The sequence below is a fragment of the Acomys minous genome, assembly GCF_964271855.1.
Source record: "Acomys minous genome assembly, chromosome: 7".
NCBI classification, from domain to species: Eukaryota; Metazoa; Chordata; class Mammalia; order Rodentia; family Muridae; genus Acomys; species Acomys minous.
The window spans coordinates 115,862,677-115,890,073 of record NC_140488.1 but is presented as its reverse complement, the minus strand read 5'-3'; the positions used below and the strand labels follow the sequence as shown (position 1 = coordinate 115,890,073).

The 27,397-nt window shown below is 40.5% G+C and overlaps 1 protein-coding gene and 1 pseudogene across 3 annotated transcripts in view; one reads left to right on the top strand and one right to left on the bottom strand.

Annotated features, from left to right (window-relative positions):
* Positions 1–1,891: 1,891 nt before the first annotated feature.
* On the bottom strand, positions 1,892–3,046 carry LOC311601274 (transmembrane protein 192-like; annotated as a pseudogene). Its single transcript has 3 exons — positions 3,010–3,046; positions 2,369–2,905; positions 1,892–2,191 (listed from the first exon to the last, which is right to left on the bottom strand). The product of its transcript is annotated as a transmembrane protein 192-like (transcript).
* A 10-nt stretch (positions 3,047–3,056) lies between these two features.
* LOC311602663 (uncharacterized protein) overlaps positions 3,057–27,397 on the top strand; it is a 93,870-nt gene continuing 69,529 nt past the window's right edge. The window contains exons 1-3 of one of the 2 annotated variants that reach the window (XM_084791060.1): positions 3,057–3,211; positions 22,542–22,734; positions 25,914–25,962. The gene's annotated coding sequence lies outside the window, so the exon portion shown is untranslated. Of the gene's footprint in view, positions 3,232–22,541; positions 22,735–25,913; positions 25,963–27,397 lie in introns of both variants that reach the window. The other variant, XM_084791059.1, reaches the window with a different exon arrangement.

The following is a 27,397-nucleotide window of genomic DNA, read 5'->3' as shown; positions in this document are numbered from 1 at the left end:
TAGTTCAATATTCATAACAATGCCCATGATCTCAAGGCATTGAAATTAGCATTTGAAAACATAGTTGCAGGAAGATCCTTTTTGTATATGACTTATTTTGTGTGTAAACTATTATGCCCTTTGGTTATGCATATATACTTTAAGGGAGCAAATCTAACATAAAAAACAATACTGTATGATACTGAAAGCAAGCTAGGTGTGGTAGTCCCAGTATGTGGGAGGTTGAGCCAGGAGACTAAGTTCAATTCCAGCCTGGGATATATGGTTCCCTGTTCTGAAAAGAAACAAAAAATTAATACCCAGGACTAAAGAGATGGCTTAGCAGTTAAAAACAAGTTCTTTTCTTGCTTAGTGCCCAAGTTCCATTCCTAAAATCCACATTGGGTGGCTCACATCTTTCTGTAACTTCAGCTCTACGAGATTAAAAATAAATCTTAAAGATGATACTCAATGTAGTCAGTAGAAAAATTTAAGAATATTTTATTAAAAATTTAGCTAGGTTGCCAGGTGTGGTGGCACACACCTTTAATTCCAGCACCCCGGAAGCAGAGGCAGGTGGATCTCTGTGAGTTCGAGGCCAGCCTGGTCTACAAAGTGAGTCCAGGACGGCCAAGGCTACACAGGGAAACCCTGTCTTGAGAAACAAAAATCAAAAAAAAAATTTAAGTGAATCTAGGTGCCCTCTGCCCTATTTTGTGACTAAGTCTCATTTATTTCTGGCTGGCTTTGGCCTTACTATAAAACTGAGGCTGGGGTTGAACTCCTGGTCTTTCTGCCAGTACCTCCCAAGTGTCGGAATTACTGGCATGTATGGTCATGCTAGATTATTTGCTTTTTTGTTTGTTTTTCAGAGACAGGGTTTCTCTGTTTAGCCTTGGCTGTCCTAGACTCACTTTGTAGACCAGACTGGCCTGGAACTCACAGAGATCCGCTTGCCTCTGCCTCCCGGTCATGCTAGATTAAACAAGTCTACTTTTCCAATTGTGAATATTGGTGATACTTAAATACAGATCAAGTATTACCAGTCAAAATTCAGCATCTTATTTTGAAGTGTAAAAAGTACACACCAGATTGCAAAGACTTAGCTCCAAACAAGTAATCTATCTCAATTATTTCTTATATTAACAGCCTGTTCATAATATTTTTGCTTTATTTTAATTTGTAGATACAAAAACCTCTTTCCACTATAGAAGTTGAAGAAAGTGGAAGGAGAAAATCAAATGTATAGAGTAAGATCTTTTTCTTGGTACTGTAATCATATTACTATGTTTCACAATTTGATGATATTCTCTTTGAAAGTTTGTCGTCATCATCATCATTTTCTCTCTGTATGTATTTATGTGTATGTATTTGTGTGCATGTGGGCATATGTGTGTTCATACAGGAGCCATTATCCTGACTCTTGATACTATTTTCTAGAAGAAACTTCTGTTATCAACCCAAACTTAATGACATATGATAACTGTTAGAAGAAGGTCTGTGTTTTCAAATGCTGATTTCAGTGCCTTGAGATCTGGTTATTGCCCTGCCATGGGCATTGTTATGAATGTTGAAATACCTCCTGTAGCCATGTGATGATAAGGAATGTTCTCTAGTTATCCCTGATTGGCTAAATAAAGATGCTGAAGCATGTGACTGGGTAGAAGAGAGGGAGGTAGGGTTTTAGGTGCCTGGGCTTGGGTTCTTTTTTTTTTTTTCTTCAAGTTTCCCAGACTTTTATAAACTCCCAAGAGGCCCCATCTCTGGAACACACGTTATTCTTCACGGGTAGAACTGAACTCAGGGCCCCAGCACAGTCTGAATGTGGCTGCAGCAAAGGCTGTGTGTGCCCGTCACAGCCAGGTCGTCTGAACCTATGGTAGATTCAATGGCTGTCGTGCCCATGAACCTCTCATGTCCTAGTCGGCTGAGCAGCCAGTTCCAACAGCTGCTTACAGGGCATTGTGCCACTTCAGGTACCATATTATATCTCTGCTTTTCAACAACTTCTTCTAGGCTTGAAATTGTCCTGAAGCCAGTCTCGGAGGCAATATTGCTAGGGTAAGCATAAATTTTTTCTTCTTCAAATATATCAGGCTCTATTGAATCTCCTAATTCTCACTGTATAGGAGGCCAGGGAACAGATCATCCTCAGGGCCAGGATGGCCAGAATCAGTTCAAGGTACAGCCAGCTGGGCTTAGGTAAGGAATACTGCAGACGGAGGAGGAGGAGGAGGAGGAGGAGGAGGAGGAGGAGGAGGAGGAGGAGGAGGAGGAGGAGGAGGAGGAGGAGGGGGAGGGGGAGAGGGAAGGGGAGAAGGAGGGAGGGGAGAAGGAGGAAGAGGAGGAGGAGGAGGAGGAGGAGGAGGAGGAGGAGGAGGAGGAGGAGGAGGAGGAGGAGGAGGAGGAGGAGTGTTGTGTTGCCAGAAGAGTGGATCATGAGAGCCAGTGACTTGAGATGCCTCGTGGACTAGTAGAACTGGGAATAGCCTCGGCTTCTGACTTTCCTGTGGTGACTGGATGTAGCGTTCAAGAAGCAGTTGCAGGGTCCACGGGTTAACTTTCCCAAGGATTATGATCGTCTGAGCCTTCAATGGGTTGGCATAGTTTTCCGGGCAATTGTTTTCATTTGGATTAGGGTATGAACACAGCACACCCGTTAAAAATGCTTAAATAACAAACATAGCGTGTATAGGCAGCAGCCGATTCGCTACAATGACGACTGGAAGAGGATGGAATCTGCGTCTAAAGTGAGCATGCAAAGAGTGATGTGGGAAAGGGTGGGTGTCCAGAAGTGTGTCATCATCTATACTTTGTAGAGCATCCAAGGAACCTATCGTCCGGGAAGCCTGACGTGTCACCCTGAGACCCCTCGGGTTGAGGCCGCCTTGGCTTCGGGTTGTTCCTAGCCTGCAGTCTCCGCCCCCTGAGCCCAGCACAGGAAGTGGGGTGAGGGTGGGGTAGGGCATGGGAAGAGGAAGGGGAGGAGACAAGGGGCGGGGACAGGATACCCCGCCTACATCCACGAGCCTACATCCACGAGCGTGCCGCCCAGCGCCGCCGCCATTACCCGCCCTGGCAGGCAGCCGCGCTGCTGGGCTTGGGTCCTGTCCTTGAGGGAGGAAGAAACAGAAGGGATAGAGGAGGAAAGGAGGAGAGAAAGAGTTGGGAGAAGGAAGATGGCGCTGAGCAGGTGGCTGTAGGAACGGAGTGATGGAGCAGAAGCTGTCCCGTGAGTTATCAGATTAGCAAGTAATTAAAAAAATTTTTTTTTTGGGGGGGGACGGTTTTCGAGACAAGGTCTCTCTGTGGTAGCCTTGGCTGTCCTGGACTCACTTTGTAGACCAGGCTGGACTCAGAACTCACAGCGGTCCGCCTGCCTCTGCCTCAGCCTCCCGCGTGCTGGGATTACAGGCGTGCGCCACCACGTGCGGCTAAGTGATCGGCTTTTATGCGGGTTTTAAAGTTAGTAGGATTAGGGTAGCTCAGAATCTGCCCAGCATAGTTCTTTTTTTTTTTTTTTTTCGAGACAGGGTTCCTCTGTGTAGCCTTGACTGTCCTGGACTCACTTTGTAGACCAGGCTGGCCTCGAACTCACAGCGATCCACCTGCCTCTGCCTCCCGAGTGCTGGGATTAAAGGCGTGTGCCACCATGCCCGGCTCCAGCATAGTTCTTACAGCTTAAAAATAAAGCATATTCTCTCTGAGTAAGTCACTGGTAAACTAGCCGGTTAGTGGAAACTATTCCGTCATAGTTTACTGTATTGATTAATATAGAAAGACTAATTCTACTTTACAACAGATAACAGCATATTCTCTCTGAGTAAGTCACTGGTAAACTAGCCGGTTAGTGGAAACTATTCCGTCATAGTTTACTGTATTGATTAATATAGAAAGACTAATTCTACTTTACAACAGATAACAGCAGTCATTTTAATATCTTACAACATTTCTGTTGGCCAGTAATTAAGGGAGAGTTCAGCTGGAAGTATCCAGTTTAAGGATTTTCGTTGAATTGCAGTGTATAAGAAAGCATGACTGGCTGGGCATGGTGGCGCACGCCTTTAATCCCAGCACTACTTGGGAGGTAGAAGCAGGCCGATCAGTGTGAGTTCAAGGCCAGCCTGGTCTACAAAGTGAGTCCAGGATAGCTAAGGCTACAAAGAGAAACCCTGTCTTGAAAAACAAAACAAAACACAAAAGAAAAGAAAAGAAAAGAAAAAAAAGCATGACTGAAAAAAATGTTAAGGCTTAACTTAGTTTGATAACTGAATTTATGATAAGTGCTAAGCATACAGAGTTCAAATAATTTATAACAAAATGTAATAGTAAAAACTAGCTTCTTCATTTTAAAATGAGTTTCAAACTAAGTAACTGTGTAAAAACAGAAAAGCCTAGGAGTCAGCAGGACCTTGTTATTAACCTAACCACAAGATGTCTAGACCACAACCCTAAGGTCAGCAAGTGAGCAGTTGTGTCTTGACAGCAATCTAAAGAGGAAACTGATCTCAGAAGCACTTGGCTTATTTCCCAAAATTGTTCCCTGTTCCCCTTATTGTGTAATCATTATCCTAAAATATTGACCAGATGCTCATTCTGCTTATGTAATCTTGTTTAACCACTCGCTCAGGAAAACAAAGAACAACAAAACTCATGATAATGCTTCACATAACAGAAATTCCCCAGAGTTGAGACAATTGTGATTTGTGGCTTAAAAACCTAAAACAGAGCTGGAAAGGTGGCTCAGAGGTTAAGAGCATTGTCTGCTCTTCCAGAGGTCCTGAGTTCAATTCCCAGCACCCACATGGTGGTTCACAACCATCTATGACACGATCTGGTGCCCTTTTCTGCCATGTAGGTGTACATGCAGATAGAGTACTCACATACATAAAATAAATAAATAAACCTTAAAAAAACACAAGCAAACCTAAAACAACAGCCAGGCATGGTGGCATATGCATTTAATCCCAGCATTTGGGAGGCAGAGGCAGGTGGATCATTGTGAGTTCGAGCTCACACAGAGAAACTACAAGTAAGGATGCTGAGCCTATACAAAGAGATCAGCTAGAGCCGAGCTGCTCCAGTGCCCCTGCTCCCTACCCTCTTAGCATCATTCAGTGCTCAACTGCAACCTAATGAGATTCTATGAACTGGGACCTCCCAGATGGACCCTTTTCAAATTTCCTTACTGACAAAAGCCATGCTAATATTAAAATGACTACTGTTATCATGTCTAAGTTTGGCTTGATAACAGTACAGCATTAGTAAGTACGGAGTATAGCATTGTTTCTGTATAACATTTTGGTACCATATCTTTGGAAAAGATTATCTTATAATATTTACTTTATGTCCCAGTTTCACCATTTATGAAAGGTTCTGTTCAATTGCTAATCATGTTTAATTTCAAACCAATTTATTGGCATGATTTAAAAGTTATGCCTCATAGGCTGGGGTGGTTGCTCAGTTATTAAATTATTTGCCAGGAGAGCAGGAAGACTGGAGTTCAGATCTCCAGAATTCACAGAAATGCTAGGTAGGCTGGATTTCAAGCCTCAAAAAGAAGGAGGAGACAAGATTCCCAGAGCAAGCTAGCTAACAAGAATAGCTGTAAAAGTGAGCCCTGGGTTTCATTGAGAGATCCTGCCTTTAGCAAAAGGTAGAGCAGGGCATGGTAGTATATGCCTGGGAGGAGGAGCTCTGTGAAATTCAAGGCCAGATTGATCTATATAGTGAGGTCAGGGCTGCATATTAAGACCCTGCCTTAAAGAGGAAAACAATACAAATAATGTAGGAAGAGCAACTGAGAAAGTTTCTGGCATTAGCCTCCACAAGCACACAAACATGTGTGAACGTTCAGCTGTGGGCTAAGACTTTTCCTGGGAAGATACAACACACATATCTATTCAGCTCAGATAAGGAGCCCACAACAGACTAAATTATGGATACTTACTACCAAAGTCCAACTTGATGAGACAATGAGTTTGTTGGGGGTTACTTAACAGGAATAGGGATGAGGGCTTAGTTACAAGGCAGAAAGGACTTAAAGACAGCTGCATCACCAAAGTCCACTCCAGCATGGGTGACAACAGAAACTGGGAACCTGGACAGCCTACAAGCAGCTCAGCAGGCTGGAGAGTACCCTTAAGTCACTTAGTTGGCCTAAACCTCTTCCAGGCAGCTGTGCTGGTTTCTTCTTTTTCCTAGCAGCTGGTCTGATCTCAGAGTCTTCTTTGCAGCTTAGCTTGTCTGAGAGTGACCCCCAGCAGCCTGCAGTTCTTACTCCCAGAGCAATGGGCCTACTGAATCTGGTGAGTTTCAGGGACTTCTGAAGGTATTTTGAGTTGTTTACCTTCCGTCTAAAGGAGTCTTTGGGAGATGAAATGTTTCAATCTTGGAGGAAAACTGCTACACAGCACAGGCACATGCACGCAGGCGACACACACACACACACACACACACACACACACACACACAGAAAGAGAGAGAGAGAGAGAGAGAGAGAAGAGAGAGAGAGAGAGAGACACAGAGAGAGACACAGAGAGAGAGACACAGAGAGACAGACAGAGAGACAGACAGAGAGACAGACAGAGAGACAGAGACAGACACAGAAAAGAAGAAAATGGAAAATTTATTTTATACTATTATGTTGTACATTTGCAATGCATTTTTAACTTCTCAAAACTCCTGTATAAGCCATACCTACCTTCCAACAGAATCCTTCCAACAGAAGAATGGGACAAGCGTGCTGAATGAATGAAAGAGACATTAGAAGTCCAAGAGAATACCATACAGACCAGATGCTTTCCTAACAAACTGGAGGAGTTGGAAGGCTCTTCACTGAGAACTCCTTTTGAAATTATGATAAGGAGACTAAGGCACAAAGAGCTTAAATGGCCTGTTCATATTCAAATACAATGGAAAGTTGGAGTTAAAACTAAAAATCTTCTGATCTGGTTTGCTTCATCAGAAGCTCACTCAATTTTGCTTTAGATTAATGTTCTGATTATGTCCAAATTTATCTCACCCTAAGAATTGTTAAGTCGTGTAGAGTTTGACAGAAGCCTGCTGTTCTTATATTAATCACAATTTTTCTTTCTTCTTCTTCTTCTTCCTTGTTTGCTATCTTTAAATTTTCATTTATGTCTACAGTATTTCACCAATGTGTTTCATTTCAGTGTTAACTCCGACACAAGTGATGATAATTATGTTCCAAAGTTTAGAAAATTATGCACAAATTATCAATTAAGCAAATGCTGCAACAGTTACATGCCTCATCAAGAGAAATTATGCAAACACTAGGAGAATGACAATTTTACATAAGATGTTTATATTTATTACATTTCTTAAATTGTTGTGGATAACTTACAATAACTTTATCAAAATATTACATTTTTTATAGCCCAGATGAAATTTTAGAATCAGAGATCCTTCTCAAATGTTATAAATACGACACCCCCACAACAGTCTGAGATGTGCATATGAAGTATGCAAAGTTTCAAGCTCAGCATGAATTACACTGCACCCATGACATTTTCCCTAGATCTGTTCTCCTTTCAGTGCATATATGTTGGCTAGCACTATCAGGTGCCCACTTATCCAAGTTAGACATTTGGGATCAGTTCTGCTGCTGTTTTCTTCTTTGAGCAACCATCCACCCCCATAAGCGTATGCCAGCCAGTCCCATTGACTTATCTTTGATTCTGAAGTTTGTCTTCCTCGTGTCCTTTTAATCTTTAATTGTGTCTAATTCACACAATGGGAAAGCATCATTTTTGAGCCAAGTGGTTGGATATCAGTGTTTGAAACACACTCATCTTGAATGTATTCTAGGGTCTTTATTCCAGTCCACTTGGCTTAATAAAACCAACTTTTATGAGTACCTGTACTGTATGCTTCATAATTTTCTAGATTCTGGAGGGTACAAAAATAATTAGAAACATGGCTGAGGCCCTGAAAGGGGATAAAAATTGAGATAAACAATCACAATACATACAATAGCGAAGTAGAAACATGCCTATGACAAATATAATTTGTCTTTAAAGAGTTTATTTACACATGGGTGGATTAGAATTTTTTTTCTCTCTTTTTTTTTTTTTTTTTTAGGCTTTGGCAATTAAAATTGGAGTTTCATGCATGCTAAGCAAATACCCTACTGCTGTGTTACACCGTTAGTCCCTCAAAGCAATTTCAGATACTTAGAGTGAGACCAATGCTGGAAAATTTGTTTCAAACAAAGGAAAATGTAAAGTACCATTAAGCCAGGCTCTTGGTAAGATAACAGTGCATGTTTATGTATAAGTATGTGCTTTGGAGAACAGAGTAGACTTTTGGGTATCCTGCTTTATTTATCACTCCCTGTCTCAGTTTCTTGAGGGAGAGTTCTTTCACTGAGACTAGGGTAAGGCTGGTGGACTGAAAACACCAGTGAGTCTCCTATTTCTACCCTCCACCATTCTGTAGTTACAAGCATATTTGACTTTTTACTCTTACTTGCTGGACTTTCTCTCTAGCTCTTAGTTCCTTAGCATCTATAGACATTATATACATACATATATGTATGTATATATATAGCCATAATTGAACTTTACAAAGGGGAGAAACAACTGTCTACACATGCCTTAACAATTCTTAGGGTGAGATAAATTTGGACATAATCAGAACATTAATCTAAAGCAAAATTGAGTGAGCTTCTGATGAAGCAAACCAAGATCAGAAGATTTTAGTTTTAACTCCAACTTTCCATTGTATTTGAATATGAACAGGCCATTTAAGCTCTTTGTGCCTTAGTCTCCTTATCATAATTTCAAAAGGAGTTCTCAGTGAAGAGCCTTCCAACTCCTCCAGTTTGTTAGGAAAGCATCTGGTCTGTATGGTATTCTCTTGGACTTCTAATGTCTCATTCATTCATTCAGCACGCTTGTCCCATTCTTCTGTTGGAAGGATTCTGTTGGAAGGTAGGTATGGCTTATACAGGAGTTTTGAGAAGTTAAAAATGCATTGCAAATGTACAACATAATAGTATAAAATAATTTTCCATTTTCTTCTTTTCTGTCTCTGTCTCTCTCTGTCTCTGTCTGTCTGTCTGTCTGTCTGTCTGTCTCTGTCTCTCTGTCTGTGTGTGTCTGTCTGTCTGTCTCTCTCTCTCTCTCTCTCTCTTTCTGTGTGTGTGTGTGTGTGTGTGTGTGTGTGTGTGTGTGTGTGCGCCTGCGTGCATGTGCCTGTGCTGTGTAGCAGTTTCCTCCAAGATTGAAACATTTCATCTCCCCAAAGACTCCTTTAGACGGAAGGTAAACAACTCAAAATACCTTCAGAAGTCCCTGAAACTCACCAGATTCAGTAGGCCCATTGCTCTGGGAGTAAGAACTGCAGGCTGCTGGGGGTCACTCTCAGACAAGCTAAGCTGCAAAGAAGACTCTGAGATCAGACCAGCTGCCAGGAAAAAGAAGAAACCAGCACAGCTGCCTGGAAGAGGTTTAGGCCAACTAAGTGACTTAAGGGTACTCTCCAGCCTGCTGAGCTGCTTGTAGGCTGTCCAGGTTCCCCAGTTTCCGTGAACTTAGTTAATTCAAGTAATGCAAGCATTGTTTAATGATACATTAAAAAAAAATGAAAACAAAAGTAACTTGGTTTAGAGTCAGGAAATAGGGGGAAGATAATATTGGAGACGTAAGAGGAAGAAGCTCTTTAAGAATTTGGTCAATTGGTAAGATAATTAGATGTCTAAATGATGAGATGGCTCAGTAGGTAAATGAAGGCGTTTGCTGTCAAGCCTAATGACCTGAGTTCAATCCGTAGGACCTACACTATGGAAGAAGAAAGTTGACTCTTGCAAGTTGTCTTCTGACTTCCATGTGTGTACTTATATCACTTGTTAGCAAAGCATGAGTCAGTTAGCAAACCAGACAGCAATCAAACAAGTAATGTTCTCCCATGTTTCCTGCTCTGACTTCCCTCAGGTCCGTTACCTGAAATAAGCCCTTTCCTTCCTAAATTGCTCTTAGGGCATTTTATCACAGCAACAGACATCAAGATAGAACATGATATAGGAAATAGAAACACTGAAGTATTAAGAAACGTAATAAGTGGTTTAAATTATTAATGGATTTCAAATGTGACTAAAACTATCTAGTATTGGACTAGAATGTGGGTCTAGCTGGAGGGAGTGGGTCACTGGGTACATACTTTTGAAGGAACTGTCTCAGCCCTGGCCTCTTCCTATTGGTCTTCTCTTCTTTATGTAGTATATTGTGATGATAATTACAATGTGCAGCTCATACTTGCATAGAGTTTGTTATATGACAGGTTTTATAGTTTTTTTTCTTGGTTTTGACAGAAGGCCTCCATAACACAGGGCTGAAACTCTCAGTAATCTTCTTGCCTCAGCTTCTTGAGTGCTGAGATTATAGGTGTGAGCTGGCAGGCCTTTCTTCTAAGTGTTTCATATATAGTGCCTCCATGTTCACAGCAACTCTCTGACTGTGGCTCTACTCTAAGTCTCATTTTTACAGATGAGAAAATGTAGGCACAGAGAAGTTAAATAACAAGCCCAAGTCATACAACTAGTAACAGGTTCAAGTGAGGGCTCGGTCTCTGCGTCTATGCTCTAGTCTTTCACTGTTCCACATGCTAATCACTTGCCTTTGTTAAATTTATTAATATTGCATTAGCTGTGTTCCAAGTACTCACAGTCATAGTCATTAGACAATGTAGTTTTAGTTTTAGTATTACTGTTAGCTGAAATGTGCATTTATTTATTCATTGTTTGTCTTAAGTGTGAGGTGGTAGGGAAAGTGGCCATTTGTGCACATGGAGATCAGAGAACAACTTGTTCTTTCCTTCCACTATGTGGGACCTGGTGATCTAATTTAGATTTTTCGGCTTGACAGTAAGCCATCTAACTGGCTACATGTTACAAGTACTTTAGATGACATATTTCCTATACAGGAACTAACTTCTTTTGATATTCATTGAAGATTTTTAAAAACTGAGTAATACTAACATTTTGTGTTAAGTAATTATTTGTCATTGGGGGGCTTGAGAGTAGATCTTGATTGAATTGAGAGCCACCTAGGAGCTTAGTAAAGTACACTTCTATGTGTGTTTGGAGGGAATTTTCCCAAAGAATTATGTCAGGAGGACTTCTTACATTATAAATGATTTAACCTGTTAATGGATATAAAATTTGACCAGAGTATTGGGAGGTGATGGAATTGTAGAAGGTGGGGCTTAGCTGGAGGAAGTAGGTCCCTGGGATCATGCTTTCGAAGAGTATCTTTTTTTGTTTTGTTTTGTTTTGTTTTGTTTTGTTTGCTTTTTGAGACAAGGTTTCTCTGTAAAGCCTTGGCTGTCCTAGACTATGTAGACCAGGCTGGCCTCGAACTCACACCGATCCACCTGCCTCTGCTTCCAAAGTGCTGGGGTTAAAGGTGTGCGCCACCACACCCAGCTTGTCTATCTTATCCCCTTCTTTGCTCTCTGCTTTCTGGATACCATGATGACAGCAGCCTGTGCCCTGCTCCTGCCATCACGATACCCTGTCTTGCCTCATGCATCAAACAATAGATCCAGTTGACCACTGATCCAAACCATGTGCCAAAATAAATACTTTAAATGATTTTGTTAGGCTTGGTGACTCAAACAAAAACCTAACAACAGATTGGAGAGACGTCTCAGAGGTTAAGAGTACTTGCTACTCCTACAGAGGACCTGAGTTCAGTTTCCAGTACCAGGATAGGCAGCTTACAAACACTAACTCTAGCTCTAGGGACTTGACACCATCTTCTGGTTTCTGGTGGGAATCTGAACACATATGGCATTCACTCACATAGACAAATGTATACAAACACAAATAAAACGCAACTAGCCCCAAACCAAGCACAATATCTGCCCTGTATATTGCAGGAGGGCTACTGTGTTGCATCTCTTGTCTTTGCCCCACAGTAGCATCAATTTGTGACAATTCTTGTCTCTATACTTAGCCAAATGTCTCTTGGAGGTACAAAATCATTCTTGGTTGACACTCACAAATGGAAACAATAAGGCAGGATCATAGATACAATTTATATTTTGATTTAGTCTCAAATCTGTACAGGCACTCTTTGTCTTTTGGAGTAATGTTTTACCTCTGCTTTCAGTCCTTCCAACCGTGTCCATAGAAACCCGTCTCAATGAGGTCAGCATTATGTACACAGTGGCAGTAGATAAAACCCAGACATTATTATAGTAATAGTTGCTGCTTCTGTATCTAAGTAAGATTTTTTTTCATAGCTTTGAGAAAAGGAAAAATTCATAATAATGTTTACAGATCTCTCATCCTATATGTTACCTTGACTTCTAGGGCCAGAGATTAAATTTGGTTGTTTTTGAACTTTATCTTTTAGCAGGGGTTGACTAACTTTTTCTTAAAGAGTCAGAGAGCAAATATTTCAGCCTTGAAGGCCAGATGGTCTCTGTCACAACTACTCAACTCTGCAATGGGAGCACTAAAGCTGTCAAAGACAATATACATACAAATGAATGTGGCTCTCTTCCAGTAAAACTTTAATTACCAAAACAGGTGGCCAGCCCATAGGCAGTAGTTGAACAGCCTTTACTTTATATAAATTGAATCATATAATATATATTATTTCTTGTGGCCTGACTTCTTTTGCTTCATATTATGTTTGTAATGTCCCTGCTATTATCTGTGGTTATAGTTAACACTCTCATTATTCTGCAGTATGGTGTACTTTATCCATTCCATTGTTTGTGGTCATTTGAGTAATTTTTAGCTTAAAGCTTTTATAAAAAGGACTGGTGTGAACATATGTTCAGACATTATACCTAAAAGGACTTGATGTTATGGTATATTCATTTTTAGTAAATATTGACAAATGATTATCCAAATCAGTTGAACAATTCATATGAGCACTATATGTGGAATTCAGATGCTCTGTAGCCTTGCTAGTACTTGGCATTATCTATAATTTTTCCACTGTTCTTTCTGGAGTATGGTGTACTAATATTGCATTATGGCAATTATTTTCATTGACTTTAGCCAATTAGATTCTTTTAAAGTTAAGTGTGTGTGTGTGTGTGTGTGTGTGTGTGTGTGTGTGTTGAGATGTGTATGGGAGTGCATGTGCCACAGTGCACATGTAGGTGGTCAAGGGACAACTTCGTGGAGTCAGTTCTTCCACCTTTATATGGGTTCTGGGGGTTGAACTCAGGTCTCCAGGCTTGCATGCCAAGCACTCTTACCTGCTGAATTACTCTGCTGGCCTTAACATATAACTATGAGCCAGATTGGAATGCTACATGCCAGTGCCTGAGCATTAGCAATATATTGGAGAAAACAAAACAAAAACCATTTGTCACTCTTTCAAAATTGCTTTCTGTTTTGTTCATTTTTCTTATTGCGGTGACCAGATACCTGACAGAGGCAATATAAAGGAGGACAGAATTATACAGTATTTCATGAAGGAGAAGACAGGGTTGCTAAATTGACTTGGTCTGTGGTGTTTGTTGTGTCAGACAAGAAGCAGGTTCCTCAGACTTCAGGCCAGGAGATAATCCTGAAAGCCCATGATGTCTATGTCACCCAACTGGACCCTCTGTTACAAAGGTTCTATATCCCTTTCCACAGCACCACCAGTTGGGGACCAAGAGTTTGAATATATGAACCTCTGGTGTCTTTTAACATTCAAACTATATTACTTTAGCATTTTTTTATAATATGGAAAAGTTTATTATAGAAGCATGGGAGAGCAGGGAAGGCACGTTCCAGAGAGAAACAGAGACAGAGACAGAGACAGAGAGACAGAGAGAGAGAGAGAGAGAGAGAGAGAGAGAGAGAGAGACAGACAGACACAGAGAGAGAGACAGAGAGAGAGAGAGAGAGAAGGGAGAGGGGGGGAGGGATTGACGGAGGGAGAGGGCGGAGGGAGAGAGTAAGAGAGAATGCTTTAGTATTTTAATATTTATTTCTTCAGTCCTCCTAGAAAGGGCCAAAGCTCAAAAGCTATTCTTCAGAAAGGAAGACATTTCATAATAAGGGCTAATCAAAATATTTTTACTGCTTGGAACTATCATTGTGTTTTTTAGTTTATTTAATCCTTTAGTAACTATTCACTGAATAAATACTTATTATTGTTGTATTCTATTTCTGATTTTTTTTTACTTTATGTAATAAAATACCTCCATAGCTTAAGCTGCTGAAACCAGAAAGATGAGAATCACTGGGCAAATGAGATGGCTCAGCAGGGGTGACAGCCTGAATTCAATTCTTAGGACACATATAGTTTGGTGAAACAAATGACTCCTATAGGTTGCCCTTTGACCTCCACACACATGCTGTGGTAGGCACAAACACCACACACACACACACACACACACACACACACACACACTCACACACACACACACACGCACACACACGGAGGGAGGGAGGGAGGGAGGGAGGGAGAGAGAGAGAGAGAGAGAGAAGGGAGGAGGGAGGGGAGAAGGGTCGGGGAGAAAGGAGTGAGACTAAATAAAATATTAAGAATAAAAGTTAATTAACATTTGGCTTTTCTTGTTTTACTCCTGTGCTGATTCTACCATTGCAGCAACTGTGACATCCATCATCTAAACTCTTAGTTACTTTAAGCTGACCCATCTCAAAGGGAGTGTTAGAGTTTGAATAGATATTGTCCATGCCAGAACTCATGCTGGTCTTAAGATATAACCCTTGGAAGGGAAGGGTTGTGTGAGCCAAATAAACTTCATCCAGATTAATCCTATCCCTGTGTTTCTCAGCCATCAGCAAAGATTAATGTTCCCATGCAGATGTCTCTGAAGATCAGCTAGTGTAACTTCGTCTTACTTCATGCCAACCCTGTCCACTTAATGATTTGAGACATACACATCTTTTACCTTTTCCCCTAAATATATACCCTGTGTTTCTGTCCCAATTGAAAGATACTGTTTCATAGGGCCCAGAGAAATTTCCCTCCCACCCCTCTCTCTTACTATTCATCAAACATTCAGGGTGTCTTCATCATCTTCTCCTCTTCCTCTTCCTCCTCCTCCTCCTCCTCCTCTTCCTTCTCCTCCTCCTCCTCCCTTCTTCTTCCTTCTCCTTCTCCTCCTTCTTCCTTCCTTTCTTTTTTTTTAAAGACAGGGTTTCTCTGTGCAGCCCTGGCTGTCCTGGAAATGCTTTGTAGACCAGGCTGGCCTCAAACTCACAGAGAACTGCCTGCCTCTGCCTCCCTGAGTGCTGGGATTAAAGGCGTGTACCACCATGACTTGACATTCAGAACTTCTTTAAATTAGTCTCTGACAGACCATTCTGGCTTCTTCAATGAAAATGCCCTCTCCATTGCTGTTCATTTAATTAAGGCCTTCATAACCTTGGTGTATGGTTGGATCATATACAGTTTAAAACATAATTTTATGAGGAATACCTCAGAAAATCCAAACCTGGACATCATTCAAAGCTTTCCTAGTATTTCATGGGGATATTGTAAACAATACTTTTAAAATATTTCATTTTCTATGTATGTTATTACAAATACAGACAGGCAAATGAGTTTTACAGATTATTTTTATACTTAGAACCTTGGATACTTTTGTATAAATTTTCTTATATTTTTAGTACATATACATTATTTTATTTTTTGAGCCTCTCTTTTAATTTATTATCATTTATTCAGCTTATATCCTGATTGCTATCCTCTCTCTGTATCTTCCCATTCCTATCTTTACTCCCCTTTCCTCCCTTTCCCCCTCCCTTAGACCTCTGACAGAAGGGGACCTCCTCCCCCACCATATGACCACAGCGTATCAGGTCTCATCCAAATAGCCTGCTTTCTCTCCCTCTTGTGTTGCAGGACTCCCCACCCAGCAGAAGTGATCAAATTGGGGGCACCAGAGTTCATGTCAGAAGCAGTCCCTGTTCTCCCCACAACAGTTGAGAATGGGCTGCCTATTGGCTAGATCTGGACAGGGGGTCTAATTTTACTGCATGCATTGTCTTTGGTTGGTGTAACAGTTTGTGCAGGACCTTTTGGGTTCAGATCCATTGGCCCTGATGGTCTCCTTTTGGAGCTCCTGAACCTTTTGGGTCCTTCCATTCCCCCATTCTTCCATACCACTCTCAGCACCCCACCAGGAGTCTAGCAGGGAGTCCCAGCATCTGTCTCGATCCCCCACTGGGTGGAGTCTCTCAGCATATCTGTGTTGGGCTGATATCCACTTATAAATGAGTATATATCATGCATGTCTTTCTTGGCCTGCAGATTTCAAGATGTCCTTGTTTTTAATAGCTGAGTACTATTCCATTGTGTAAATGTACCCCTTTTAAAAACTGGGTTATTTGGTTTTACGTTGAGGTCTTTAGTCCACTTGGACTTTAGTTTATTATATTTTCTTGGGTAATGTTAGCCTCTTTGGGTTGGAGTTTTCCTTCTACTATCTTCTGTAAGGCTGGGTTTATGGATAGGTACTGTTTAAATTTGTTTTTGTCATGGAATACCTTGTTTTCTCCATCTATGGTTATTGAAAGTTTGGAATCTGTGGTCTCTTAGTATCTGCATGACATCTGTCTAGGCCCTTCTGGCTTATATGGTCTTTGCTGAAAAGTCAATTGTATGTTACTCAGCCTTTTTCCCTTGCAGCTTTTAATATTTTTTTTCTTTTTTTCCTATACATTTTGTGTTTTGATTATTAAGTGGCAGGAGGATTTTCATTCCTGGTGTAGTCTATTTGGTGTTCTGTAGGTTCCTTGTATGTCTATATGGATCACTTTCTTTAAATTGGGGAAGTTTTCTTTTATGATTTTGTTGAAAATATTTTCTGGGCCTTGGAGCTGGGAATCTTCTCTTTCCTCAATTCCTATTATCTTTAGGTTTTGTCTTTTCATGGTGTCCTTGATTTCTTGGATGTTTTATATGAGGAGTTTTTTAGGTTTAACATTTTTTTGGCTGCCTCAAATTCTTCCAGTGTATCTTCTGTACCTGAGATTCTTTCCTCTATCTCTTATATTTTGTTGATGACCTTACCTCTGCAGCTCCTGTGGATTGGCCTGGTGACCTGAGGTCAGATCCACCTATGTGCCACACCTTGGGGTCTCCCTTGGGATTGCAGACCCAGACTCTGGTGTCCTGCAGCCCACAGTTCAGTCTGAGACAGAGTAGTGGTGCAGCCTGCTGGCCTGTGAGTGGTTGGCTTTGGAGACCACACCCATGGCCACCTGGACCTTGGGTCCTTCTGTGGATTGGCTGGGTCATCTGAGGTCAGATCCACCCATGCTCCACATCCTGGGGTCTCCCCTGAGCTGGAAGACCCAGACACTGGTACCCTACCAACCACAGTTGAGTCTTACACATAGAGTCCAAGCTGTAGAGTATAGATGCAGCTCTTAGGCAGGGAGGCATCCAGATGGCCGCAGGGATCCAGGGACTGCTCCGTGGACCATGTGGATGGCCCAAGGCCAGACCTACCTGTGCCCCACACAGTGTGAATCCCTATTACTAAGTGTACTCCAGCTCTGGTGCTTTGTAGCTCCCAACTCAGTCCCATAGCTCACTCTCACTGATCAGACACAGTGCGTGATCGGCACCACCATCTTGGGTCTCCTCCATTCACATTATTTTAAATAATTAGTTTTGCCTATTCCTTTTTAATCTCTATGCTTATGTTGAGCCTCGAATTTCACAGGGCAGAGTATTGAGCACATGCAATACTAGGAATTATTCTTTATTGCAAAGGAGAAATTTTGATTTGTTTCAGTTATGAGTAGATGATTAAAGTAGATTTTTGTATAGAGTGGTTTTATGACTTTAAGGAAAGCCTTTCTGTTTCTAGTTTGCCAAGAATTTTCCTTTAATGAGGAATGGATCTGAAGTTATTGAAAGGCATTTGCATGTATTGATATAAGCATGAGATTTTCAACAGTTGGCCAATTTACATCATGAATTATATTAATAGATTTTCTTTTTCTTTTTTGATGGCAGTTTTCTTTGTGGAAGATTTTCATAGAGTGTAGATAAAATACTTTTACTGCATTTAAGAAATTACAAAGATGATATATCTGTGACCCCAGTCCCAATTAAGAAATAGAAAATCACTGCTTCTTCACCCCCTCAATATCTAACAATATTTATTTTTTTGTGGTAATTTTTTCTTTTAAAAAATAATTTTCTTATATATTCTTTGATACTATACATTTGCTCTTTTAAAAATATTTTTGTTTGCTCTTTTGTATTTATTTATTTATTTATTTGTTCACCTATATCCTGGTTGTAGCCCCATCCCGCTTCACCTCCCAGTCCTATCATCCCTCCCTCTCCCCTCCCCCCTCCCCTATTCCTCAGAAAAGGGGAGACCCCCTTCCCATACACCCCAGCTCATCAAGTCCTATCAGGACTTTTCATTTCCTCTTTCCCTGTGGCCTGGCAAGGCATCACCAGGGGGAAGTAATAAATGAGATGGCAACAGAGTCCATGTCAGAGAGAGCCTTGATCTCCTTACTAGAAGACCTACATGAAGCCTGAGCTGCCCATGAGCTGTCTTTGTAGGGGTATCTAGATACAGTCCATGCAAGGTCCTTGGTACGTACTTCAGTCCCAGCAGGCCCTTCTGGGCCCTGGTTAGTTGGTTCTGTTGGTCATCTTATGAAGCTCCTGTCACCTCCAGGTCCTTTTCTTCTTCTCCTCACTTTTCCACAAGACTCTCTATGCATCACCCAATGTTTGGCTGTGATTCTCAGCATCTGATTTGACATACTGCTAGGTGGAGCCTTTCAGAGAACAACTTTGCTAGGCTCCTGTCTGCAAGCATTAGCAGAGTATCGTTAATAGTGCCAGAGGTTGGCTCTCTCCCATGGGGTGGGTCTGGGGCCGGGCCAGGCAGTGGTTGGCTCTTCCATCAATCTCTGCTCTGTCTGCTCTGTTTATTCTTGTACATCTTATAGGGAGGGTGAATTTGAGTCAAAGTTTTTGTGGGTGGGTTTGTGTTCCCCTCCCTCCATTAGGAGACTAGTCTAGTTAGAGGGAGTCTTCTTCAGGCTCTATAGAACCTGCTACTAGGAGTATCTGATAGAGTCCCTCTCATATCCCCCCAGGGTTCTATCCTGACTTAGTTTTCCAGCTTGTCATAGAGATGCCTCTGTCCATAGTTTAATTTTTCTCTACAGGCCTTTTGTCCTCCTGTTCCCACTTTTCCCCACGTCTGATCTCTACCCTCATATTTCTGTGGCTCCTTTCCTACCTTGTTCTCTCTCTTCAACTACTACCTCTGTTTATTTCCCCTTCTGAGTGAGATTTAAGCAGCCTCCCTTGGATCCTGCTTGTTACTTATCTTCTTTGAGTCTATGCATTGTAGTATGCCTATCCTGTATTATATGGCAAAAATCCACTTATAAGTGAGTACATACCATGTGTCTCTTTTTGGCTCTGGGTTACCTCACTCAGGATGGTCTTTTACAGTTCCACTCATTTGCCTGCAAATTTCATATTTTCTTTGTTTTTAATAACTGATTAGTATTCCATTGTTTAAATGTACCACAATTTCTTTATCCATTCTTTGGTTGAGGGACATCTAGGTTGTTTCCAGTTTCTGGTTATTATAAATAAAGCTGCTATGAACATAGTTGAACAAGTGTGCTTGTTGTATGGTGGAGAGTCTTTTGGGTATATACCCAGAAGTGATAAAGTTGGTCTTGAGGTAGATCTGTTTGCAGTTTTCTGAGAAAGCAACAGAGTGATTTCTAAAGTGGTTGTACAAGTTTGCATTGCCACTAACAATAGATAAGTGTTCCCCTTTCTCCACATCCTTGCCAGCGTGTGCTGTCACTTGAGTTTTGGATCTTAGCAATTCTGATGGGTGTAAGATGAGATCTCAGAGTCCTTTTGATTTGCATTTCCCTGATGACTAAGGACACTGAACATTTATTTAAGTACTTCTTGGCCGTTTGAAATTCCTCTGTTGAGAATTCTCTATTTATCTCTGTACCCCATTTTTAAATTGGGCTATTTTGTTTGGTGGTGTTTAATGTTTTGACACTTTTATATATTTTGTATGTTATCCCTTTGTCAGATGTAAGGTTGATCAAGATCTTTGCCAAATCTGGAGGCTGCCATTTTATTCTATTGACAATGTCCTTGGCCTTACAGAAGCTTTTCAGTTTCAAGAGGTCTCATTTATCAGTTGTTGCTCTCAGAGCCTGAACTGTTGGTGTTCTGTTCACGAAGTTGTCTCCTGTGCCAATGAGTTCAAGGCTCTTCCCCAATTTCTCTTCTAATAGATTTAGTGTCTCTGGTGTTATGTCAAGGTCTTTGATCTACATGGATTTGAATTTTGTGCAGGGTGAGAAATATAAATCTATTTACATTTTTCTACTTGTAGACATCCAGTTAAACCAGTATCATTTGTTGAAGATGCTGTCTTTTTTCCATTGTATGGTTTTTGCTCCTTTGTGTCCATAGGTGTGTAGGTTTATTTCTGGATCTTTGATTCTATCCCATAGATCAGCTAGTCTATTTCTATGCCAGTACCATGCAGTTTTCATTACTATTGCTCTGTAGTATAGTTTGAAGTCAGGGATGGACATACTTCCAGAAGTTATTTTATTGTATAAGATTGTTTTAGCTATTCTGGTTTTTTTTTTAATTTGAAGTTTAGATTTGTTCTTTCTAGGTTTGTGAAGAGTTATGTTAGTATTTTGATGGGAATTACATTGAATCTGTAGATTGCTTTTTGTATGATGGCCATTGTTTACTACATTAATCCTACCAATCCATGAGTATGGGAGATTTTTCCATTTTCCTATATCTTCTTCTTCAATTTCTTTCTTCAGAGGCTTGAAGTTCTTGTCATAAAGGTCTTTGACTTGCTTGGTTAGAGTTGCACCAACATACTTTATATTATTTGTGGCTGTTGTGAAGGGTGTAGTTTCCCCAGTTTGTTTATTTCTCAGCCCATTTGTCATTTGTATACATGAGGGCTACTGATTTAAAAAAAAAAATCTTATATCCAGCAAATTTTCTGAAGGTACTTCTCAGCTGTAGGAGTTCTCTGGTGGAATTTTGGGACAATCATTTACATATATTATAATATCATCTGCAAATAGTGATATTTTGACTTCTTCCTTTCCAACTTGGATCGCCTTGATTTTTTTTTGTTGTCTTACTGCTCTTGCTAGAGCTTCAAGTACTGTATTAAAGAAATTTGGAGAGAGTGGGCAGCCTTGTCTTGTCCCTGACTTGAGTGGAATTGCTTTATTTCTCTCCATTTAATTTGATGTTGGCTATCCGTTTGCTGTATATAGCCTTTACTTTTATCATGAAGGGGTGTTGAATTTTTTCAAATGCTTTTTCTGTATCTAATGAGATGATCATGTGATGTTTTTTCTTTCAGCTTGTTTATATGGTGGATTACATTGATCGATTTTTGTAGGTTGTCCCATCCCTGTATCCTTGGGATGAAGCCTACTTGATCATGGTGGAGATATTTTTGATGTGATATTTGATTCAGTTTGTGAGAATTTTGTTGCATATTTTTGCATCATAAGAGAAATTGGTCTGAAGTTCTCTTTCTTTGTTGAGCATTTGTGTGGGTTTAGGTATAAGGGTAACTGTGGCTTCATAGAATGAGTTTGGTTAAGTTCCTTCTGTTTCTATTTTGTGGGATGATTTGAAGAGCATTGGCTCTTCTTTGAATGTCTGGTAGAATTTTGCACTAAAACTATTTGGGTGTGCACTTTTTTTTGGTTAAGAGATTTATGATGACTGCTTCTATTTCCTTGGGGGTTTTAGGACTGTTTAAACCATTACCTGATCTTGATTTAACTTTGGTAAGTATAACCTATCAAAAATTGTCCATTTCCTTTAGTTTCCAATTTTGTGGCATACACACATTTGAAATAATACCTAATAATTTTTAAAAATTCCTCATTGTCTCTTGTTATATCCCTCTTTTCATTTCTGATTTTGTTAATTTGGATTCTCTCTTCTCTCTCCCTCTCTCTCCCTCCCTCTCTCTCTCTTTCTCTTTCTCTCTCTGAATTTATTCATTTGACCAATTGTTTGTCTATCTTGTTTATTTTCTTAAAGTACCAGCTTTTATTTTTATTGACATCTACTCCTCTTGCGTATGTCTACTTTTTGTTTTAGAGCTTGCAGGTGTCTTATTAAGTTGCTAGTATGGGATCTCTCCAATTTCTTTCCTTTTTTTTTTTTTTTTTGCTTTTTCGAGACGGGTCTCTCTGTGTAGCCTTGGCTGTCCTGGACTCGCTTTGTAGACCAGGCTGGCCTTGAACTTATAGCAATCCACCTGCCTTTGCCTTCTGAGTGTTGAAATTAAGGGCGTACACCACCACCACACCCCCGGTGTTCCTTTTTTTTTTTTTTTTTTTAAGTTTTATAGGGTATATCTTAGGACGATTCATGAATCATTTTGTGACGCTCATTTCATTTATAAGAATTTTCTTGCTTATTCCCATGCCCATGGACAATATACTTTATGACTTGATTCAAGACCTTCTCATATTTACAATACGTCCAGTGATTCTCCACAAATAACACATTGTTGTAATTCTCCAACAGCACATCCATGTACAATGCCCTCTGAGCAGAGTTGAGGCATTCCCATTCCTCCAGTGAGAAGTCCACAGCCACATCTGTGAATGTTAACAGATCCTGGGGACCCTTTACCAGAGAAGCATTCGTTCTTCTTGTTGCTCTTCTCCAACTTTTTGTCTCAGGAACAAAGACTGGAAATCTTAGTTCTGATTCACAGGTGAGCAGATATGGTTGAGCAGTGGGAGCCCGGGAGGTTCCAGGGCTGCTGGGCTGTAGTTCCCTCTGCTGTGCTGCTGACTGGTAACTCTCCAAGGCTGGCAGCCAGGAAACTGCATTTGAGAATATTTTGGGGGGTTTATTGGGAGAACTGGGCCATGACTAAGGACCCCATATTACCGAAGGTCCCCAGGGGAATGTCTCCAATTTTTTTGTGAAGGCACTGCTTTCATTGTGTCTCATAAGTATAGGTGTGTTATGCCTTCATTTTCTTTGAATTCTAGAAAGTCTTTAATTTTTTTTTCTTTATTTTATCCCTGGAACAGTGGTCATGAATAGGGAGTTTTCCAGTCTCCATGATATTTTAGGTTTTCTGTTGTTTCTATTGTTGTTGAGTTCCAGCTTTAATTCATGTTGGTCTGATAAAATGCAAGGGGTTATTTCAATCTTCTTGTATCTGTTGTTGAGATTTGCTTTGTGACCGAGTGTATGATCAGTTTTGGAGAAGGTTCTGTGAGGTGCTGAGAAGAAGGCATATTCTTTTGTTTGGGGGTGAAATGTTCTGTAGATAGCTGTTGTATCCATTTGATTCATGACGTCCATTAGTTTAACTATTTCTCTATTTAGTTTCTGTCTCAATGATCTGTCCATTGGTGAGAGTGAGGTATTAAAGTCTCCCATTATTAATGTGTGATTTAAACTTTAGTGATGCTTCTTTTATGAATGTGGATGCCCTTGCATTGGAGGCATAGATGTTCAGAATTGAGACATTGTTTTGGTCCTTTGATGAGTAAGAAGTGTTCTTCTCCATCACTTTTGATTAATTTTGGTTGAAAGTCTATTTTATGAGATACTCCAGCTTGTTTCTTGGATCAGTTTGCTTGGAAAACTTTTTTCCAGCCCTTTATTCTGAGCCAATGTCTATTTTTCTTGTATGCAGCTAAGGTCTATTTCTTGTGTGCAGAAGAATGATGCGTCCTGTTCTCATATCCATTCTGTCAGCCTGTGTCTTTCTATTGGGTAGCCGAGGCCATTGATGTTGACAGATACTAATGCCCATGGTTGTTAGTTCCTGTTTTTTTATGTTGTTGTTGTTGTTGTTGTTGTTGTGTGTGTGTGTGTGTGTGAGAGAGAGAGAGAGAGAGAGAGAGAGAGAGAGAGAGAGAGAGAGAGCGCGCACTGACTCCTTTTGGTTTTGCGGAAGTGGGGTTATTTATTTCCTCTGTTTTTTTTCGATGTAGTTAGCCTTCTTGGCTTGGAGTTTTCCTTCTTGTATTTTCTGTATGCCTGGATTTATGGCTAGGTACTGTTTAAACTTGATTTTTTAATGGAATACCTTGTTTTCTCCAGCTATGGTGATTGAAAGTTTTACTGGGTATAGTAGTTTGAATTAGCATCTGTGGTCTCTTAGTGTCTGCATGACATCTATCTGGCTTTCATAGTATCTGTTCATAAGTCATGTGTAATTTTGATAGGTTTGCTTTTATATGTGACTTGGCCTTTTTCCCTTGCAGCTTTGTTTTTTAAAGATTTATTTATTTATTAAGTGTACAGTGTTTTGCCTGGATGTGTGACGGCACTCCAGAAGAGGGCAACAGATTTCAATACAGATAGTTGTGAGCCACCATGTGGTTGCTGGGAATTGAACTCAGGACCTTTAGAAGAACAGGCAGTGTTCTTAACCTCTGAGCCATCTCTCTAGACCCCCCTTGCAGCTTTTAATATTCTTTTTTTGTTCTATCTATTTAGTGTTTTGATTATTATGTGGCAGGAGAATTTTCTTTTCTAGTCCAATCTATTTGGTGTCTGTAAGCTTCTTTCTTTAGGTTGGGGTTGTAATCTTCTATGATTTTGTTGAAAATATTTTCTGGGCCTTGGAGCTGGGAGTCTTCTTCCTCTGTTCCTATTATCCTTAGGTGTTGTTTTTTCATAGTGCCTCAGATGATGATGATAATGATTATTATTATTAATTTTTTTGGTTTTTTGAGACAGGGTCTCTCTGTGTAGCCTTAGCTATCCTGGATTCACTTTGTAGAACAGGCTGGCCTTAAACTCACAGAGATCCACCTGCCTCTGCCTCCATAAGTGCTGGGATTACAGGTGTGTGCCACCACGCCCAGCCAGATAATTATTTTTAATCTTTTTGTGTCAGGAACTTTTTAGATTCAACTTTTAAAAAACTGATGTAGTGACATCTTCAACCATATCTTCTACATATGAGATTCTCTCTTCCATCTCTTGTATTCTGTTGGTGATGTTTGTGTCTGTAGTTCCTGTTCTCTTTCCTAGATTTTCCATCTCCAGCCCTGCCTCAGATTGTGTTTTCTTTTATTTTAAGATTTATTTTTAAAAATATTTATTTATTATTTATACAGTATTCTGCCCACATGTGTGCCTGCCCACCATAAGATGGAACCAGATCTTATTACAGGTGGTTGTGAGCCAACATGTGGTTGCTGGGAATTGAACTCGGGACCTTTGGAAGAGCAGATGGTGCTCTTAACCTCTGAGCCATCACTCCAGCCCAGATTGTGTTTTCTTAAGTGCTTCTATTTCCACTTTTTAGATCTTGAACTCTTTTATTCATTTCCTTCTCCTGTTTGATTGTCTTTCCCGATCTCTCTTTAATAGATTCATTCAATTCCTTTGTCCATTTGATTGTATTTTCCTGTGTATTTTTGAGGGATTTATTTGCCTCTGTCAGTTCCCCTATTATTTTTATAACATCAGATTTACATCATGTTCTTTTGCTTCAGGTGTTTTATGGTATTCATGGCTTGCTGAAGTAGGATGGCTGGGTTCTGGAGATATAATATTGCCCTGGGTTTTATTGCTTGTGTTCTTATACTGACCTCTAATCCATCCGGTGTTAGTATGTCTGTTGGTGCCTGATGGTAGTAGGCCTCTAGGATTGTAGGTAGAACTGGTTGTCCTGGGTGGTAGCAGGCCTCTGGTTTTCCTGATTGGTAGCAGGCTTCTAGAGATATAGGGAGAATTGGTAGTCTCTGATGGCCATTGGCCTCTGGGATTGCAAGTGGAGATGGGGTCCAGAAATGGAGTGGGTGAGGAGTTGTTGGATCCTAATGTTTGTCTTCTCCTCTGTTCCATGATGCTTGGTGCTGTTCCCTGGTGGCTGCTGCTCTCTGGAACTGTTATTCCCTGATGGTTGCCTCTCTCCAGGACTGCAGATTGAGATATAACCCGGGAAATAGAGCTTACTCAAGAGAAGGTGAGTGGAGCACAATGTGGGACAGGGTAAACCACCCTCTGGTTACAGGCGCTGTTGTTCCCTGATGGCTTCTGGTCTCAGGGATTGCCAGCTGGGGTAGGGTCCCTGGAGATGGAACACACCCTGGAGCTGGTTTGTGGAGCTCCCTGTGGGAATGGAGCTAGGAGGGCCTGGGGCAGACTGTGCCTCTGCAGTTGTGCTCTAGTAGGGCAGGAGTTATGGGAGGGCTCTCACTGTTGTTTGCTGATGGCTGCCTGCCTCCAGCACTGCAAATGGAGATGTGGCAAAGGAATGGAGCATGCCCTCTGGGAGATGGAGAGTGGAGCCTTTTTATTTTTTAAATTTAATTATTTAAACATTTTTTCCTTTTTTTTTTGAAACAAGATCTCACTATATAGCCCAAGATATCCTCAAACATCAGTATTCTGTACTGCCCCCAGTTCCTGGCAACCACCACTCTATTTTCTGTTTGTGAATTTGGCTTCTCTGTGCAACTTATAAATGAAACCATACAGTATGTATTAGAATTTTTCATAGGAACTAAATCACTAGATTATGTATGTGTATATTTTACTTGTTCTGTACACATATACAAACATACATTGTAAAAGGACATTTACTAGATTGCCTTACATGAGAAGGCCTAGGTAGCCTAATAATAGCTAGCCACATCTATGAAACTGAGTACCCCAGCATTCCCAATATAGTATGTTGTTTCACTTTTGAGATTATAGTTAGAACATTTCTTTCTTCCCTCTCCTCCCTGCAAACCCTCCCATATACCCTTTTCTGTTTTTGTTCAGTTCGTGACTTTTTTCTCACTAATTGTTATTGCATGCATATATTTATATAATACATACATACATACATATTCCTAAGTATAATCTGTTTAGTCCATATGCTACACAGATACATCCAGACACACATACACATACACACGCACACACATGTACACACACACACACACACACACACATACACACACACACTAAACTGGAATAGGATAAAATGAACAACCAAACAAGAAAACAAGACAAAGAAAAAGCACAAGAAACATATATAGATGCAGAGACACACATACGTTTGCACATACAGAAATCCCATAAAAAATAGAAACAAAACCCATAACATATACTCAACAGACCTGAAATTTTTTATAAAGGCCACTACAAACACTTTGAGATAAAGAACCTCCCCAAATGCTATTGGTTCCTTTTCATTTACTGTTGGGTATGATAAAAACACAGGACATAAAACTTCTACCTTAACCATTGTGAAATGTAAAGTTAGGGTTAAGCATGTTCACATTGTTATGTGGCAGATTTATAGAATTTTCTCATCTAAAAAAATGAAAATTCAAGCCGGGCGTGGTGGCGCACACCTTTAATCCGAGCACTCGGGAGGCAGAGGCAGGCGGATTGCTGTGAGTTCGAGG